The sequence below is a fragment of the Heliangelus exortis genome, chromosome 8 (genome assembly GCF_036169615.1).
Source record: "Heliangelus exortis chromosome 8, bHelExo1.hap1, whole genome shotgun sequence".
Taxonomy (NCBI): Eukaryota; Metazoa; Chordata; class Aves; order Apodiformes; family Trochilidae; genus Heliangelus; species Heliangelus exortis.
Window position 1 is genome coordinate 22,172,208 of NC_092429.1, and position 17,506 is coordinate 22,189,713.

The 17,506-nt window shown below is 37.0% G+C and overlaps 1 long non-coding RNA gene across 4 annotated transcripts in view; it reads left to right on the forward strand.

The window, feature by feature from the left end:
• LOC139799245 (uncharacterized) overlaps positions 1 to 17,506 on the forward strand; it is a 68,386-nt gene that overhangs the window by 21,166 nt on the left and 29,714 nt on the right. For all 4 annotated transcript variants that reach the window (XR_011727195.1, XR_011727192.1, XR_011727194.1 and 1 more), the window contains exon 2: positions 8,113 to 8,221. This is a non-coding gene — a long non-coding RNA (uncharacterized lncRNA). The remainder of the gene's footprint in view (positions 1 to 8,112; positions 8,222 to 17,506) is intronic.

Consider the following 17,506-nt stretch of genomic DNA (forward strand, 5'->3'; position numbering starts at 1 on the left):
TTTTTAATATTGTGTCAATGTTAGCAGGTATCTTCTGCTTCGTATTTTAAAAACAAGAAACCAAAAGTTTAAAGATTTAAAACTGAATCCCTAAACTAAGCATCTCTGAAAATGAACTCGCATATCTTATTGGCAATCTGTAGTTTTTATCACCTGCTGCTTGCCTGGAACATTTTTTCCTTTTGCACTGCTAAGTGGAAGCCTGGAAAGCTCCTGAACACAGTAGGGCAAGCTTTCCAAGAGCTGGCCAATATTTATCATGGTAAAAGTAAAATTTCAGGGAGGTGCTTTAAGTCATAATCCATCTGCATGCATCTACTTTCACACATTCACAGTAATTTACAATATTTTCAACTATACTACCATTATCTCATTTAAAAGGAGGATGAACAGTAGCACTGTCTTTAAACTGTGTGCCAAGCTAGGCTACTGCTTAAAAGAAATGATCAGAGCTTCCCAAGTTCTGTCAATTAAAAGGATTTGTAGAACAGTTCCTACCCTAATGCGAAACACTATAAAAATCAACCCTTATAATGCTTAAATAATAATTTGAGATATTATTGGAAATTTTAATATTTGAAGCTGTATGCAAATGCATTTTCCTTCACTTCTATCCTAGTTAGGTGTCTTGTAAGGAGCTTACCACTATATCAGAAATAAGCCTGTCTCTACCTAAAGTAAATTAGACAATCAAAAATATTTTAAAATGCTCGAGAAGGAGTGCATCAGGTCTGACAACACACACACGCAAATTAAAATATGCTCAAACTCATAAAAAATCCTAGAGGATAAAAAGAAATATTGTTATAAGGTGTACAGTCAGGGTGCTTAAAATTACTTCAAACCTTGCAATTTTAATAGTGTGGGCTTTGGATAATACACTATAAAACTCATCCCTCCTCCTGTTGAAAAATGTACAAGATGATAATTCCAAAGCCACTCAAAATAAAGAGAAAATCCAGATAACATCCTAGAATCTGCTAGCTAGCAAGACAGTTGCACTTGGAAGCTACGTACCTATAGGGTTTAAGATAACAGAACTGCACTACCAATACTCACTCCTATTAGGACTGTACTTTTTCATATTAACATCTTTTAGATTAAACTGAGTCCCTATCAGGCACCTCATATTACATTATTCTGAAATTTACTGCCTTTTTTTATCGCTCTGAAATGTATTTAACCAATCTACATGTAGCAGGGCACACAAGAGCAGTAATGAATGATCCCACAACCCAAAGAATTCAAACTGTCCACTAATGAATCACCTTTCTTTCTAAAAGCACCCTAAACAGGAAAATTTTCTCTTCAGTTGTACAAAACACACATCAAAAGCTGAATACAAAGATTAAGTTTGATATGAGAATTCTCTCTGGGATGTATAATAGAAGATACTTAAATTGTTTCTTAGAAAGGTTGTATATTGTCCTCTTTTTAATTAGAGCAATTTCTAACTCTAGATCTATTACACGCAGAATATAAATGCCTGATTTTTAAAGGTCCCAAGTAAGTGAAAAAGTCACACAGCTTTTTCAAAAGTTTTTTTTCCTTTTTCCAAAGCTGTGTAGTGTAAAATTTTTGTAATAAAGAAAAAGCACATTGTCCACAGTAAACTTCCCCCAGGAATTAACAGTTCTGAGCTAGGAAAAAAACTTGACTTAATACCTCATAATTACCCTGGAAGCATATCTCCAATTATTGTCTTTTTGACTTTTTCCAGTTACAGAAGTCATTTGAAGTGACATCAGAGATAGTTATTTGCAGTAAGGACCCAAGCACTTGTGTCAAGCAGCACCATATTCCATGAGCTGTCTCATTTAATAGCTGGATACTGGTGTGCATGATGCAAGGTGACACAACTCAGTACTTAGCAGGGGAGGCAAATGCATTTAGAAAATAACAAAAGGCCTGTTAGGAGCTATGGAAATACATCATTTCATTGAGTTGAACGGAGAAGGCCTATGCTTAAAGTTAGGTACGTGTGCTCAGATCTCTTATTTAATCATTCAGCAATAAAAGAATATCTATCAGTATATATTTAACCTGACAAGGTATTGTAAATACTGTGTCTTTGTTTTGGATACAGTCTGCTGCTCTCATAGTATTAGATACAGTCAATGAAAAAAATAATTAAAGTTATGAGATACACTGTTGGGATATCTTTGAATTTACTGAATTCCTTCCAAAATGACTTATGGATGGGCTATTTAGTATTCATCACCATGCTCCTGTATAGCAACAGCTGTTAATCTTCCAAAACGTACAGAAAAGGAAAAACATTAGCTCTAAGAACAGGATTATTTTGGCCTCTATTGTCATTTTTAGTAGATGAGCTGTTGGGCTTTCTACAGAAAGGAAAATATAATTCTAGGAGTTAACTGTAAATTAAATAGCTAGAGCAGGGATTTACTGTCTAGTGTCTCTAAGAAGCAGTGAAATAAATTCACTTTTCTTCTCTTTTGAAGGTCAGCACTACATGACACCCAATCTGTGTTACACGGGTGCAGTCCACATGCCAGATGATGAACACATAATTCAACAAGCTCAGACTTAGGTTCACCAAAGCATGGAGTTAAATGTGTTTTCTAGTGCTTCTGAATATTGCATTCAGTCATTGCTCTTCCCTAGGAAAACAACTTCCCCACTAACCACACACACACAAACCTTTTCCTTTTCTTCCTCCTTCAACCTCTTCCCCAGGTGTAACCCAAAAAACTGGAGAAAGTCATAAGTATGGCATGGGAGGGATAGACTGAATTTTTCTCACTGAATTGAAGGGGTTACTGCATTGACCCTAACAGCTTCATGAGATAAATAGCATTTCTCTGGCTTTATATCAGTACAGACAAGATTTGGATCTAACTCTCCTTTTGTAATTTAACTGAATTGAGGAGGGAAGGGTTTCCATCTACATTCTGAAATAGCTCTGAAGGGAAAATACAATCTTCAAAAAGAAAAAAATTAAAAGCTCTTCCTCCAGTTTCCTTTCATTTCTTATCTTCCTAAAATACATATATACAGTTTGCTCCAGGAAATGTCTGAGATGCCTTCTGGTAGCTCTTAAATAAACATTAAAATCTTCTTTTGAGTTGAAAGAGTTTCATATAATGACAGAAGAATTCTTGGACTGTAACACAGATGTAAACAAAGGTCAAGAATCACTCTCAATAATTAAAATGCATTATCGTGGGGTTTGGACTTTTAGTCTGCTCTCACACAGCTGAATTTAACTTGAGCAAAGCTCTAACTCCCTTCTACAGCAATCTTTTCTTGTACACTAAAACCAGCAAACCTCAGCTACATTTCTCAGCTAGGAGCTAATGTTTCTAGGTACATGTTACTGTTGCAGTTTCATTTGCCAGTAAAGCCCTATTTACTTACTTCCTGTTATTAATTATGGGAAACAGGATCTCTTCAAACTGTAGGAGAGGCTCTTTTAACTCCTGTCTAGACTTTTCAAGACAAAATATTGATGAGCCCTTTAATATTCATGCAGAGACACAAACAGCAAAAAAAGTTACCTCAAACAGCTTATCACACATTCACACACACAAAAAAATCCCTTAAATCACTCAAGCTCACATCCTTATTGTTAGCCACTGAAGTAAGGGGTTTTTTCATAGTTGGATACTTTTTTCATCTGTCACACTGATTAATTAACAGCTCACAGTATGAGTCCTGTGCTTAAATAGCCTACTGAAACAAGGAGGAGATATCAGTGTTAATATTCCATAAAAAGAGATAAAAGAGGTTTTCTATAGTATTAAGGGATCTGTCTGCAAATAAATAATAATAATTTAAAAATTAACTCATTTCTGTTTGGTTGCTTTACATAAGGAGATGAAAGCTAAAAGCCTGTGAAGGAGGATTGCAGAGTAGAATTAAGACAAAAGTTATACAAGACTTTAAATGTTTTAAACGAAGATGCTGGTCAGAAACAACCAGGTCTTGAACACCAGTGAAACAATTTTCATCACCTTTATAAAAAAACCAGATTGTTGACATGCTATAAATGAGTCTATAAACACAGGACTGCTGCCTGTACAGATAGATGTGGGAAAGGCATGCAATTACATGAAACAGGGTTCCTAGAACCTTAAACCTAAAGTTGTTTTGAACAGAAACATTTGTAGTTCCCCTCCCAACCCCCCCCCCCCCACACACACCTTTCCCAAACTGTTACAGTCCAGTAATTATTTCAAGAGTTTGACTTTCAATAGCTACGAACTCTCCCCCTTTTCTAAGCCCCTTTAGTACTGCTGAGTGGACAAAAATTACAGATGCAAAAAAAACCTAACAAATGAGTGCGAGGCTCCTCCTCTCCAGTGCCTCGACAGTCGGAGCTCCTGCCAAAACATGCCTGAAAGCTACTGAGGAGACAAAGACACAAAGATTCCATTTTCTCAGGGGAAACAGATTTCATGTAGAAACTACCGGGCAGAATAGGAGGCTGGCATGTGTGTCATTTCAAAACCAGACCAGGAATGAAGGTTTGGAGAAAAAGTGAAATGGTATTTTATTATTCAGTAAACTCAACGAATGCTGTTTAGGCTCTTCCCGAACTGCAAAACACTGCAGGGGGTGGGAGGGGAGAAAAGCTCCCATAAAGCTGGAAAAACATTTTTAGTCGTGGAGGAGCACCAGTTCCACACGATGCAAGATTAGAGTTCACTGCTCTTGCTCTAAATCATCTCCTGATAATGCTGTAGTACACATGCAAGCAAAACAGAGTAAATCCAGCTTTTTTAGCTCAAATCTACTTGAATGTGTTTACTGTTAAAAGATTTTTTTTCCCCAGGGTACCATCAATAAAGTTGCAATGAGTTTAAAACCTTGGCACTTAAGCACGTCCAAGTTTGCAAGTTTTTCATAGCAAGTTTACTACTTTTGGCTTGTTAGTCTGTCAGGACTGGCACTCATCTCTGAGCTGGAATGGGTCTGGATCTGAGCAGGGAGATCACCAGTGAGGCAAACAGTCAAGCAGGGCAGAAGAAAAAGCAACAACATTACTTCATTTTCAACCTAATCAGAAAGTTGGGGAAAACTGCAGCTCATGGTGGAAAGGTTTGAGATGATTCAAATTTCTCCCTAATTTTAAAATAAAAAGAATATTTACAACAGCATATAAGATTAAAAGCTGTCAATTATTTTAAGTGTGATTCCAATTAGGACTCAGTGGCAAAAGTAAAGCTACTGTTAAAAATAACATGAGCTACTATCAGAGTGGGGATTTGGGAAACAGAGGTGTAAAATGGAAGCTTAATCATAAGCAAGGTTTTAAAAATGCTTTTAGCTCTGATAATTACTGCTCATCAACATGTAGCATTCTTACAAACTCGCTGCTTATAACAGCCTTTTTTTTATTTCACGTGAGGCTGCTTCCACATATCTAGGGGCAGAGCCACCAAATTCAGTCAGAAACACTAACGCAGTACAAACAGAACAGAGAACAGAGAATGAAAATACTTCAAATGTGATTAATACCCTGAACTGACAGGTTTGTGACTGCTGAGAGCTTTCTGCTCGCCTTCACCTCCCCTGCCCACCCAGGCCATGAGGATGTTGCAGAGTTCTCTGAGCCCATGTGCTGCCTCACAGCTCTTGCTCTTCCCTTCTGACTCTTCCTGAAGACTCTGCTGGTGATAAACTTATGAAAGAAAGGGCTGGTAATCCTTGGACTAATTAGTAAAACCACTTCAGGATATTAACACAGATCATTATACAGCGACTGGGATACTCAAGAAAAATATATGAAAACTCAAATATTGTGTTAAGGAAAAACCCCTGTTCTCCATGTTCCAAACGAGGTAGAGAACAGGGAGCACAAGGACAAACCTTGAACATTACACATTTAGTTGAAAGGCTACATTTATTTTTCATTAAATGTACTTTTCTTTAGCTTTCTTCACAGCCCTTTGGCTGATCCCACTATCCTCCCACTTCATGAGTCCAACCATTTCTAAGTCTTCATAGCCAGACACCATCTAAATGCTGTCTGTTCTTGTATATGAGTTTTACCATCTAAGGATCACTGGGCCCCTCCTCGTCTCATGTTACTGCCATTACAAAATCCTCTCATTTATTCTGACAAAATGCCAATCTCCTTGAGCATAGCTATTCCTGTTTGGTCTTCATTCTCACCCAGACTACGTCACCATCAGGGTTTTGTTTCATCAGCACAAAGGGATGTTGGTTTGCTACAGAGATGTGAAAAAAGTCTGCATCTACCAGTTTGGTGCTCTAACGCTTTTTTTTTTTTACTTTAAATTCTCAAAGTGGATCTCAGCCTCCTTCTACACTTTGCCCATGGAAAGCAGAAGTGCTGCACTTTAGCAAGGAGATCAAGAGTGATCTGGTTGCCTGATTTCCAGACATACTGCAAGAGAAAGAGTCTTAGTTCAGGGGTCAAATTCTGGAAGGACTGCTAAGAACGGAGCTATAATTAAAAAAAAAAAAAAAAAAATAAAAAAAGGCTGCAGGCATTGACTATGGGAGGCATACATAGCTGTGAATGAAGTAAGAAACAAGATTTATGAACTAATATTACAAAGGAATCTTTTGAGAGAAAGCTCAATGCATACCAGATTATAGAAACACTACAGCAGTTGAAAAATATTATCACTGGATTTCACCAATATAGCAGCCTGTTCCCTTACTGTTCCCTTTGAACAGTTCCTATTCCTATTTGAATGCTTTTAAATATTACTTGAAGATCAAATGCAGAATTATTTCCACCTATGAAAGCTGTTAAAATTAAATCTCATGTCTTTGTCTAATGCCTGTTGTTGTAACAGAGTTCATTTTAATGACTACATATCCAGGCAATACGTGCCACAGGGTTTGAATAGGAAGGAGACTTATGTTTTAGTTGGCACTGATACAGCATAGGTCTTTAACATTAAAATTATTAGCATTAATAGGCATTATGCAATTAAAGCACTGAGCTTTAATTCCCTGAGGGGTGGTGGGCTTTTTTTTTCCACGACCTATAAAACATACAAGTAACAAATGTAAGATTTTTCAAAGCTATTTGAGGAATTTGAACTTGCATCTTCCTCCATTAATCATAAAGAAGGTGCAGCTGAACAAGATGGATCCGAAATTCTCAAAATGTCTTCCATGAAACTGCATGAACATTAGTACTACAGATCAGTCTTTTTAAGCCTTTTCTGTGTAATTACAGTATTCTGCAGGCCACAAGATCCTAAAAAAGCAATCGTTAGACCATTCGAAATAATAGATTTGAAAAGTTTTCTTTTTAGATCAAACACACCGTATCTACTTGACACTGAGCTTATTCAGATGAGTCCAATTTAATAACGTGGCTTTAACAAGGAACTCAAATATTTGTTACTTGAGCATTGGCATTTTCAATACTGAATGCCAAGAATTCAAAAGGCTTTGGGAATCCACTGGACATCAGGGACAGGGATTGTCATTTATGTGGCTCCTCAGGAGCCTTTGAACAGTGCAGGCTAATGATGGAATGACTTTCAGAGCTACTGAAAATATTCAGGATTTTTTCAGATTTGATCAGGATTGGTGTATAGAACCAATAAATATCAAGCACTACAAAGACCTGCAGTTGGTCAGTTAAAGTAGAATTATTCTTCGTTAAGATAGAAAACTTGTTTTAAATTATACTATGGAAAAAGGCAGATGCACACGGAGCGTGTTTTGAGTGTCTCTGAGTTTTCAGAGAAGGATCTTATCAACACTTATCTGTAGCACTGAAAAATAAAACTAGAGCTCATTTTCTGGCAAATTTGTGTTTTGTATGTCTGATCAATCTCACAAGAACTAGAAAAGCATGAAACATCTTCCCATAGACCTATTTACTTATGATGTTTATGCTACTAAAAAATCTAAAACTTATTTACAGTATTGTTTCTCAGTTTAATATTCTGTACAATCTCATTTCACTCAGATCTAGCTTAAAGCCCAACATCATTTACCTGAAAATCCAAAGAAAATAATTACTACCAAAGCACTCGAGACCTTTATAGGGATGATAGAGATTTTTCATTGGGTAATGTCAAGACCAATTACCAACAGATCTATTTAGTGTATCCAAAGCTATCAAGTAAAATCTTTTATTTCATTGTCTTCTAGACAAATCACCACAGAGCTACAGACCAGCAAGTGAAGTGAACTGAGGACAATTTGGCTGTCATCTGTGTCCATTCCCCTGAAGTCAATGAAACGTTATCGGGTCTCCAAGGTACATCACAGATTACTTGGTTGAGCCATACAATTAGTAAATGATTTAAACAAGCTGTTTCTTTGATTATGATACTTGTAGCAGTGAGAGCTATTATCTTCTACTGAAGAGTGTACCTTCCCAAATTAGGTTGTTCATTAGCACTTCATTAACAACGTGTCACCTCAGCCAAATGGTCAGGCAGAGCAGTGGTCTCAGGCACAAGGAAGAGATCAGTATGAAACTCCACCTGCCTCGTTTAGGAAAATTGAGTAAGTACAGCTGAACCACAGCTTGCAGAGAAATATTTGAATGCTAGTTTTCATCTCAGCCTTTTTGTGTTTTGTTTTGGTTTTTTTGTTTGGTTTTTTTGGGGGTTTTTTTGGGGGTTTTTTTTTTGTTTGTTTTTTTTTTTTTGCCAAACCCCATAAGCCTTCTTCAGAGCAATCAACAGAACACTGTAGAGACTGAATTAAACAGACAAGTTTTAAATGGCTGAAAGGTTTGGGGTTTTTTTCATATGGAGAGAACCCCAGGTAAATGACACCTTCTAATCCAGCACATAAAAATCTTAACTATGGAAATCATTCTTCTAGGCACTGTGACATTTTATATTCACAGCAGGATGTTTTTCGTATCATCACGAGTTTCCAAGGTTGTTTAGTGTCCCTGTATGTGCAAAACATATTTGAGAGTGCCCCAGAAGATCTGCTAATTAAAAAAGCCTACTCAAGTGGTCAGACTAGAACTTGAGGACTGTAGGATGAAATGAAGACTTGAAAACTATAATTTCTCTTTCTGTGGTAGCAGTAGAGGCAGCTGTTATAGACTGGGCAAATTAAGGATGTGGCTGACTAAGCCAGCAGTTTGGAAATAAGACATTGCAAAAACATGAAAACAAGTCATCTGCACCCCAGTTTTAAAAAGTCAAAAGAGCTGACCATTTATATTTCTCTCTCTCTCCCTTCCTGTTATTCTTATCTGTCATGTATATCCTCCAGCTGGTACCCTTCCAGCCCTTGGCTCACCAGTTCTAATTTCCCACCCCCGTCTTGGGGAGTTCATAGTAATTCCCAGGACTGTGAACAAGTGCTCCATAGTGGGAGTTGTCAGCAAACAAGAAAGGACACTTCCAAAAGAAGAGGGGGTGAAATAACAGACTTGAAGTTCTACTAAGTTTTTTTGCAGATGAGCGCTGTTCATGTGAAAATAATTTTCCCATTCTGAACAATATTTACCATTCCTTGAGAGCAGTTTCATCTGCCTAGTAAAATCAGCATCTACATAAGTTCTCTGATTGAAAACTAGACTGACACCACATCTTTCAGATATATTTTTTGTTTTATAGATGGCTATTTTAAGAAAAATCTTTTCTTCTGCTTCTAGTCTGTTTACCCTGATTTTTTTAAAAATAAGTTGAAAAAATCCTTATGCCATGAACTAATGAGGGTCCGTAATGCTTTCTGTATCAGAAAGTGAAGAAGAATCCAGGAATTATTGCAAAAACAAGTTACTTTTAAAACATCAAAAACACTTAAAAACAATTGTCTTTTCTTGACAACAGGTATGGGCTTTCTGTTAGAAGTAGAAGAAACATCAGTTGCCTCACTTAAACAGCTTTTAGGTCAGTGTTGTCAACCTAGAATTTGTCTCCATTTCTATCAGCCTGTGCAGTATTTTTGATCTGTGTATACATCACGAATGAATATCACCCAATCTATTTCCCCTATATTTACTTGTAGAAATATACTTACTTACCCCTATATACTTACTCAGATCAAACCCATCATTTCAAATTTGTGGTAAATACACATTTTTTAGGTGCTGCCATTTCGGTGCTACTCTAATGATGGAAATGCAAATCATTGCATGTGATCTGAGGCACAATCAAGAGCCTTGCAAACAATTCTTCATTACATTTAAAAAATTATTCATATGATAAATTTTAACAGACACAAAATTGATGTAGCTATACTAAGTATGCCTTTTCTTTTTTAAAAAAAATTTCAGTAGCATAGAGCCTTTCTCTGATGCCTTTTCTGGAAACAAATCAGTTGTCATTTTAAATTTTCATACAAGCCCAAGAATGAGAGAACAGCAAAGGGCTTCTAAAGGTTAAAAACCATACCAAGTACAGTCTCCTTTTCCCCCTGCCCCCTCCCCCCCAGGTTCTTTACATCTCCTCCCACGCAGTTTCTCTGCTTCATAAGCTGAAGCCAGATCCTGGTTCTTTCAAGTCTAGCAGTTAGCTGATATTTACCTTTAGTTTATGGTTTCCAATCTATCTGAGGAAGGAAAAGGGTTAGAAAATTATTTTTAATGAGTGAAATTTGAATCTTTATATCTCTAATTCCTACTAAACTGGAGGAGCCTGCAGTTTTTTGGTGGGGCATAGGGAAGTGACAAAAAGACAATGCTGTGCACCAACATATAGAATAGGACCAATGAGTCCTTGCTTTACTTTTATTATTTGTTCCTCTGGCAAATACCTCATCTCAACTCTTGACCAGCAGTGCTGATTTTCTTGCTTATTTCCTTTTCAACCTCAATCTCTAAAAAATGCTGTGTAGAGCACTGAGTATATTTCTGACGTGACAAACTTGGCGGCATTATTTAACAACTGCCATAATAAGAAAAAAGTCCTGCACGTATACCTCTGATACAGTGACTTGATTGTAGAGATGGGAGGAAAGAAAATCTAGGACACTCCACAGACAACACTTTTCCAGAGGAAGGAGAACATTAAAGCCAGCTGAAATCCATGCAAAGTGACATATGAAGTCGTGCAAACAACTGCGTAGTGCACTCATGTGAAAGATTGCCACTGTAGTTTATCACTCCCCCTCCAGACAGCCCTAACATCCAACTTAGTTCCCAAATAAGCACATAGATACACATCTGTTTAAGGTTTATCCTTTCTGAAATATATCTGGAAAAGAAACTCAATTATTAAATTTAAATGTATGAAATTCTTACATAAAAACACAGGTATAAAACAGTAGTGTCACTGGCCACTATTTCAATAGTGGAACACACTTCTAAAATTAACAGTATAATAGCTATTTCACAATAATAATAAATATAGGGATTTTTTTTTTTCCTTTAGGGCATGTTCACATATGAAGGAAATAAAAAAATAGAGATGATCTGATAAACGAAATTCCTCACCCCCCCCATCAGGAAGTCAAAAAAGCCATACCTGTAGGTAAGAGCCCACTAGAACCCTCAGTCCAACTAAGCTGGGAAGTCATTCCGCTGGCAATACTGTGTTTATTTCATGGACTTTTACAGAGTAGAAGTCCAGGGTATGTAGTCTTACATCTGATTATATTTACTCACAAAGAGCTTTAAAAGAAACATCATTAACAGGATTGCTGGACATACAAAAAGGAACTTGGAAAGTGCAATTGGATGGCTCCAAACTTTATCTGATCTTTTTAGAAGCTCCAGAAGAAAACCATCACAGACAGCTCAGTACAGAGAGTGCCAGATAATACCTTACTGTTTTTTGTTTAGGTCAGGATGTTTGAAGATATCCATGATTGAATATGATTTCATTTTCCTGAATCAGGGCTTCCATAAGTGAAGCTCATGGAGGCAGTTGTAAAAAACATATCAGCCTACAATATCTACAGGAATTTAACAGTGCAGCTGTTGGCCATACATGCTTTAAACTGGCAGGAATAAAAAAAATGTAACAATAAGTAAAAGAAAATCCAAAAAGAACTTGAATGAATGAATTTCACATAAGTTACTGGACTATAATGTAGAAATAACCTTTTCTCCAGGTCAGCAAGCTGAAAGCATTAGGAGAAAAACGGTTTGCAGCAATCCACACACAATAGATCTTGAACATTACTTCCTCGTATTGTGTATTGCATTTATGGGGTACTAGATTTTTCTAAACAGTACCCAAAGCATACTTTCAAGTCCAGCCAACAAATATCTGAATGTCACAGCAGCCTTTCAAGAGAAAGTTCCAGTGCTGTGAGTTTTTGAAGACAGGCTGAAATATTTCAGAGATCAAATATATCCCAAAGCTATATCCTCTTGTTCCCTTGAATTAAAAAATCCAGATTATCTGGAAAGCAGAATCTAATGGAAAATGATCTTTTCAAAATAAAGAAGAAAATCACTAATCTTTAAAGAAAGTGGAGACTCATCTGGAGATGGTCAGCAATGTCTGTTTTTTGCAATGTAATTATTAAGAAGTAAACCCAAAACACACAATGAACAAACATGAAGTACTAAAAAGGAGGTGCATCCTATGGAAGCACAATTCAACCACCTTTCTTTCCTCACTGGTAGAAGTGTTAAAGAAAATCAGACATCTGTGTTCAGGTACATTGAAAAAAATTTTTAACATCCTAGCATTCATGCTGAACTTTGTGACAGAAGCTTTTCAAATTTCTGTTAGAATTTCTGCTTCAAGAGATGCTGTAAGAGTTGACAATAAAATTAAGCTAAGACTTTGCATGTTATCGTATGAATGAAAGAGGATTCAGATATAGCAAATAGATTATGTCTTCTTCCATAAAGAGTCACCTTGACTTCATGAACAGGACTTTTTCATCACATTTTTGTACCTCTTCGGTTTGTAATTTTAAAACACTCCCAATAAGAGTTCTGGTGTTCACTGTGCATAAAACAAAATATTAAGTACATATACAAGTGCACAGACAGCAAGATGCTTGTTTGCAAGACTCAGTGGAATAAATGCAAAAATTTTCTATTGCTCCAAACAGAGCTCTTCAGCTACAGTGCCCTTCTCTCCATACAGAGACAGTTTTCTGATTTCATTGCTAAGGGCAAACTCTACATCAAGATTATTTTTTTTCCCTCTATTAGACAACATAAACAATGGATCTCTGCACTACTGTTAAGACTCATTAGGAAAGAATATTTTTCTAAGATAAGAAGAGATTTTGAAATCTTTTATTCTGTGTTAAAGAGAGGTAAGTCTAAATTATTTGAATTTTATTTTGAGGAAAGGAAGTCACAGGAAAAGAAAGAGGAGAAAAGCCAGGCAGTGTGATCACTTTCCAGATAGATAGTAGTCTGATCGTTAGGACTTTCACACCGTGTATCTGAAACCAAGGTTTCCAGGCCCTTCTCCAACAACAACAGAGCTCTGACATTCCAGAGGCACACCAAAAACACCAGGCTGTCAACCATTCTGGGGTAGCAAAGGGTCTTTTTATTTCTCCTCATGCAAAAGACCTTCCCAGAAAAACATCCACTGCAAAACATATTTCTTAAAAACATCCTGCATCTTCCATGCAGGGAAAAAAAGAATTAGATTAAATTTTCAACCAGCTGTATTTTTGTATACATCTTTAAATGAAGGAAAAAATTCTAACAGAATGAGAAAAGAAAAATCAAAACATTCTTTCTGTAAAGTTCTAGTGTGCATTTAATCAGATTACAAGTTTAATGTGTTGCATTTATTTGTTAAATTAACACAATTGGACTTTTAGAACATACAGAGGAGAGAAAAGACTGTGATCCAACAAAAGCATGTTATAAAACATTGATGTTCAAAACAGACCAAGTATGTTCTTGTGCTTGAACCCTTACAAGGCTTTTTTTCCTTAAGACAGTTTGGTGTTTTGTGCTGATTCCTGTACTTTTTAAAGTGGTAGCTTATTAGTTCTACTGCTTTTTAAAGCGTATAATCAGGTCTTATTCCTATGAATAGCAACTTCTAAGGACATTAGTTGAATTAGTTTGTGATAGGACTGCTTTCTCTTGATTTTTCATTTTTAAGACCACCACAAGGCTCAGAAGATCACTGTGGAAGAAACACACTTCTCCATTCTATGTCGATATCACACGAAGCACAAACCAGTTTGGTATTTTTCCTGCTCTGAAGGAATATCCTGTCAGGTCATGGAAGCTAACTCAACAACTGAATTTTTATTTTTTTTCCAGTATTCCCCCTTTAAGAATGACTTATATTTTAAGATTTGGGAAAGATGGCTGCCACTGGCAAAGGGCCACATAAGATGCAGCTGCTCTATCACTCTATGAGGAAAGAAGGTGGCTGGTTATGGGGACCCCCACATCTTTCCTTTCTCACATAGACAAGTAGAGTCTATTACAATTGATGCAGTATGCAGAAAACAGAAAAGAGAACTAACTGAGTTTAGAAGCTACAAAGTTGCAGCCTTATTTAGGAAATGCCTCCGGGCTTGCTTGAGAAGCCCACACCACAAAGTGAAGTGAATGTTCAATTCTACGTGCCCAGAAGGGAGAAAATATCCTTTTCTCCACACTCTTAAGACCATGTTAGCTCCTCCAGTCTTTCTCCAGCTAAGTAGTATTCTAGGAATCATCATCCATTTTTCTTATGCTGAAGGAAGAGCTGTATACTACTGATAGTTACTATAATCTTCATTACAAATTTCTATCACAGCAATACATCAGAATCATCATCTGAAATCAAGCATCCGTTATGCTGCATCTTGTAAAAAGAAGGACAAAAAAGAGGCCATTTTCAGGCTAAGCAGATAAGGAAAATAGGAGTGGCCACACAGGCTTCTGGAACAGAAAGGAAATTCATGTTTGGCCTTCCTCTTCTGCCACAGGGGCAGTTACAGCTGCTACCTGAGAAGCTTTCTGCCATAGATCAGTTGTTCACTAGGGCATTTAAAATCAGTTTAATGACATCCAGTAATGATTTAAGATGAGACAACCCACAGCTAGAATATCCAATGTTTAAAGGAATAATTATGTGTGGAACACAGGATCAGTCCCAATCCAGTTAAGAAAATGTTCAAGAAATTTGAACACATGCACATAACCATGGTAGAACATATTCTGAAATAAGGCCAAAAAGATGGGAACAGCCATAACTGAGGTTGTTCTCACATTCTTGGTTTTTACTGATCCAACCTCTTATTAAGCTTCTAGTGTCCCATGAAACAGCTGAAGAAACACCAGAACTGAACATTCAGCAACACTTTCAGAGATGGGTTTTTCTTCTTCCCCTCTCTATATGCTCCATGACCATGATGAGAGAAAGCAAATAGCATGGTCATGGTGAAGGGTCTAGAGAGCCAGTCCTATGATGAGCAGCTGAGGGCACTGGGATCTTTTCATTTGGAGAAAAGGAGGCTGAGTGGTGACCTTATTTCTTTCTACAGCTACGTAAAAGGAGGTTGTAACAAGGTGGGGGGGGTCAGTCTCTTTTCCCAAGTAAGAAGCGATAGGATGAGGCAACAGCCTCAAGTTGTGCCAGGGAAGGTTTATTTTTGATATCAGGGAAAAATTCTTTACCAAAGGGTTATCAAGAGTTGGAACAGGTTGCCAAGGGAAATGGTTGAATCACCATCCCTGGAGGTATTTAAAAGGCACATAGATGTGGTGCTCTGGGGAATGGTTTATCGGTGGACTTGGCAGTCACAGGTTTATGGTTGAACTCTATGATCTTAAAGGTCTTTTCCAAACTAAATGATTCTACGAATGACAGGTTCAAATCATTGCCTACGTTACCTTACATCGTGGCTTTAGATACGAGTTAATTGTCCCCTTAAACAAGATCTGAAATCCCTTTATTATGTCCTAAAATCTAAGTGCCTCTTGCACTCGAGCAATATGAATGCAATTCATAACATAGATCCCTTCATAACATAACCCTCTGCATCACTACAGCCACAGTGGAAGTATTTCAACAGATACACTGGCAGCCAAATCATATCTTTGCTGTCCAACAATCACAGCCCCATTCTGTACAGCACAACAGAAACATCTGGAATTCCACTCTCCTGAGGGCAGCTGGGACTTCACTGCTACATCAGGAAGCGAGCTGTGCACTCCTCAGAGTTTTAATTGTTACCAAATATACTCAGGCCTTTTAACAGAAGGAATTACTGAAGGAATTATTTGTGTACAAAGCACAAGAAATTAGTTCTTAATTAACATTAGGAACTAGTTATCTAAGTGCATAATATACTTGCATGACTACGAGAAGTTGTGCACATTCACTGTATTTAAAATCCAGTTGAGCATGAAGAAGAGTTCCATTTAATTTTATAAATTATTCATTGAGTAGAAAAACAGCCTAAGACTGATTTTACCAAACCTGCCACTAAGATGACTTTTTTTCACTTGCTTATGTTCAGATTTCATTTGAAAACCAGTTTGGGAAAATGGTAGCCATTACATCTCTCAAGGTGTGCTTTGTTTTCATGTTGTTCCTCACAGAGGTTTTGTGGCAAAAAGTGCGAGAAAAATTACTAATTTCTCTTCAAACTCTGTTATATGACAGGAAAGCGACTGCTTTCAGTTTTAATCCATATCAGGTAAATGAAAATAGTTGAAATTAACATCTTACCAAAACAGCTGTCATCCCCTCTACCTTTTTCCAATATTCACACACGTGCACACCTTCACACATTTTTCTCTTCTGTGCAGGTGAATCACAGTTCTGTGGCTCACTATTACGTCTCATTTAGGTTTTCAGATTCCCAGAGGACTGTGAGGACTCGATGCTACTCAAATATTATTTGTCTATTCTGTATGAAGCACATGCACACTATCCTACCAGCTCCAAATACTCTTAACTGAATTGTTAGTTGATTCTTGAGATTTTTGCCTTCTTTATATTTATTTTTCCACTGCTTCCAGCAACTGTTTAGCTTTTCTGATGACTATGCTGTTACAATAGTTTTCAGAGTACAGAAAATTTCTAATTTCATAGTTTCTAATTTCTAATTTCAATAGTAGATTATCAGTAGTATCAGTGTTTCTAATTTCAAAGTTTCTTCCATGCTTAAAAATCATCTGGTACTTATGACCAGACCCTCTGAGCATCATGGACATGTGAGGGAAGGTGATGCAAATACCCTGCAACTTTTTCTAGCATTTCCTCTGACTTTCCTGTTAGAATATGTTGCAACTTAGACCTGAAGATTATGCCTGTTAACATTAAAACACTGGGCCTCTCTTTCAAAGGCTGTGACCCCTCACAGGTATAAGAAAGTTTGTGAGCAGCTGTTACAATATCCCTAAGCTCTTCCTGACTCTTTCCAGTCTTACAAAGAGTTCCACAATCTAAATAGATTCCAGAATAGGTGATTAAGCTCCAGGTAAATTTTTTATTTCTGTGGGTGTCAAGAATGAGGGGTAAGAATTCCTAACCTTCCAGGCCAAGCTTTTGTGACAAGGGTGTTAAGAAAGAAATTAATTTGCAAAAGTCATAAGCAAAATTGTAAGAGTTCTGAAAGTAGTTGGTCCCCTTCAACATTTTCAGCAACTGACATAGGTAAATTCTTTGCTTATGGTAGAGGCATTTCCTGTCATTTT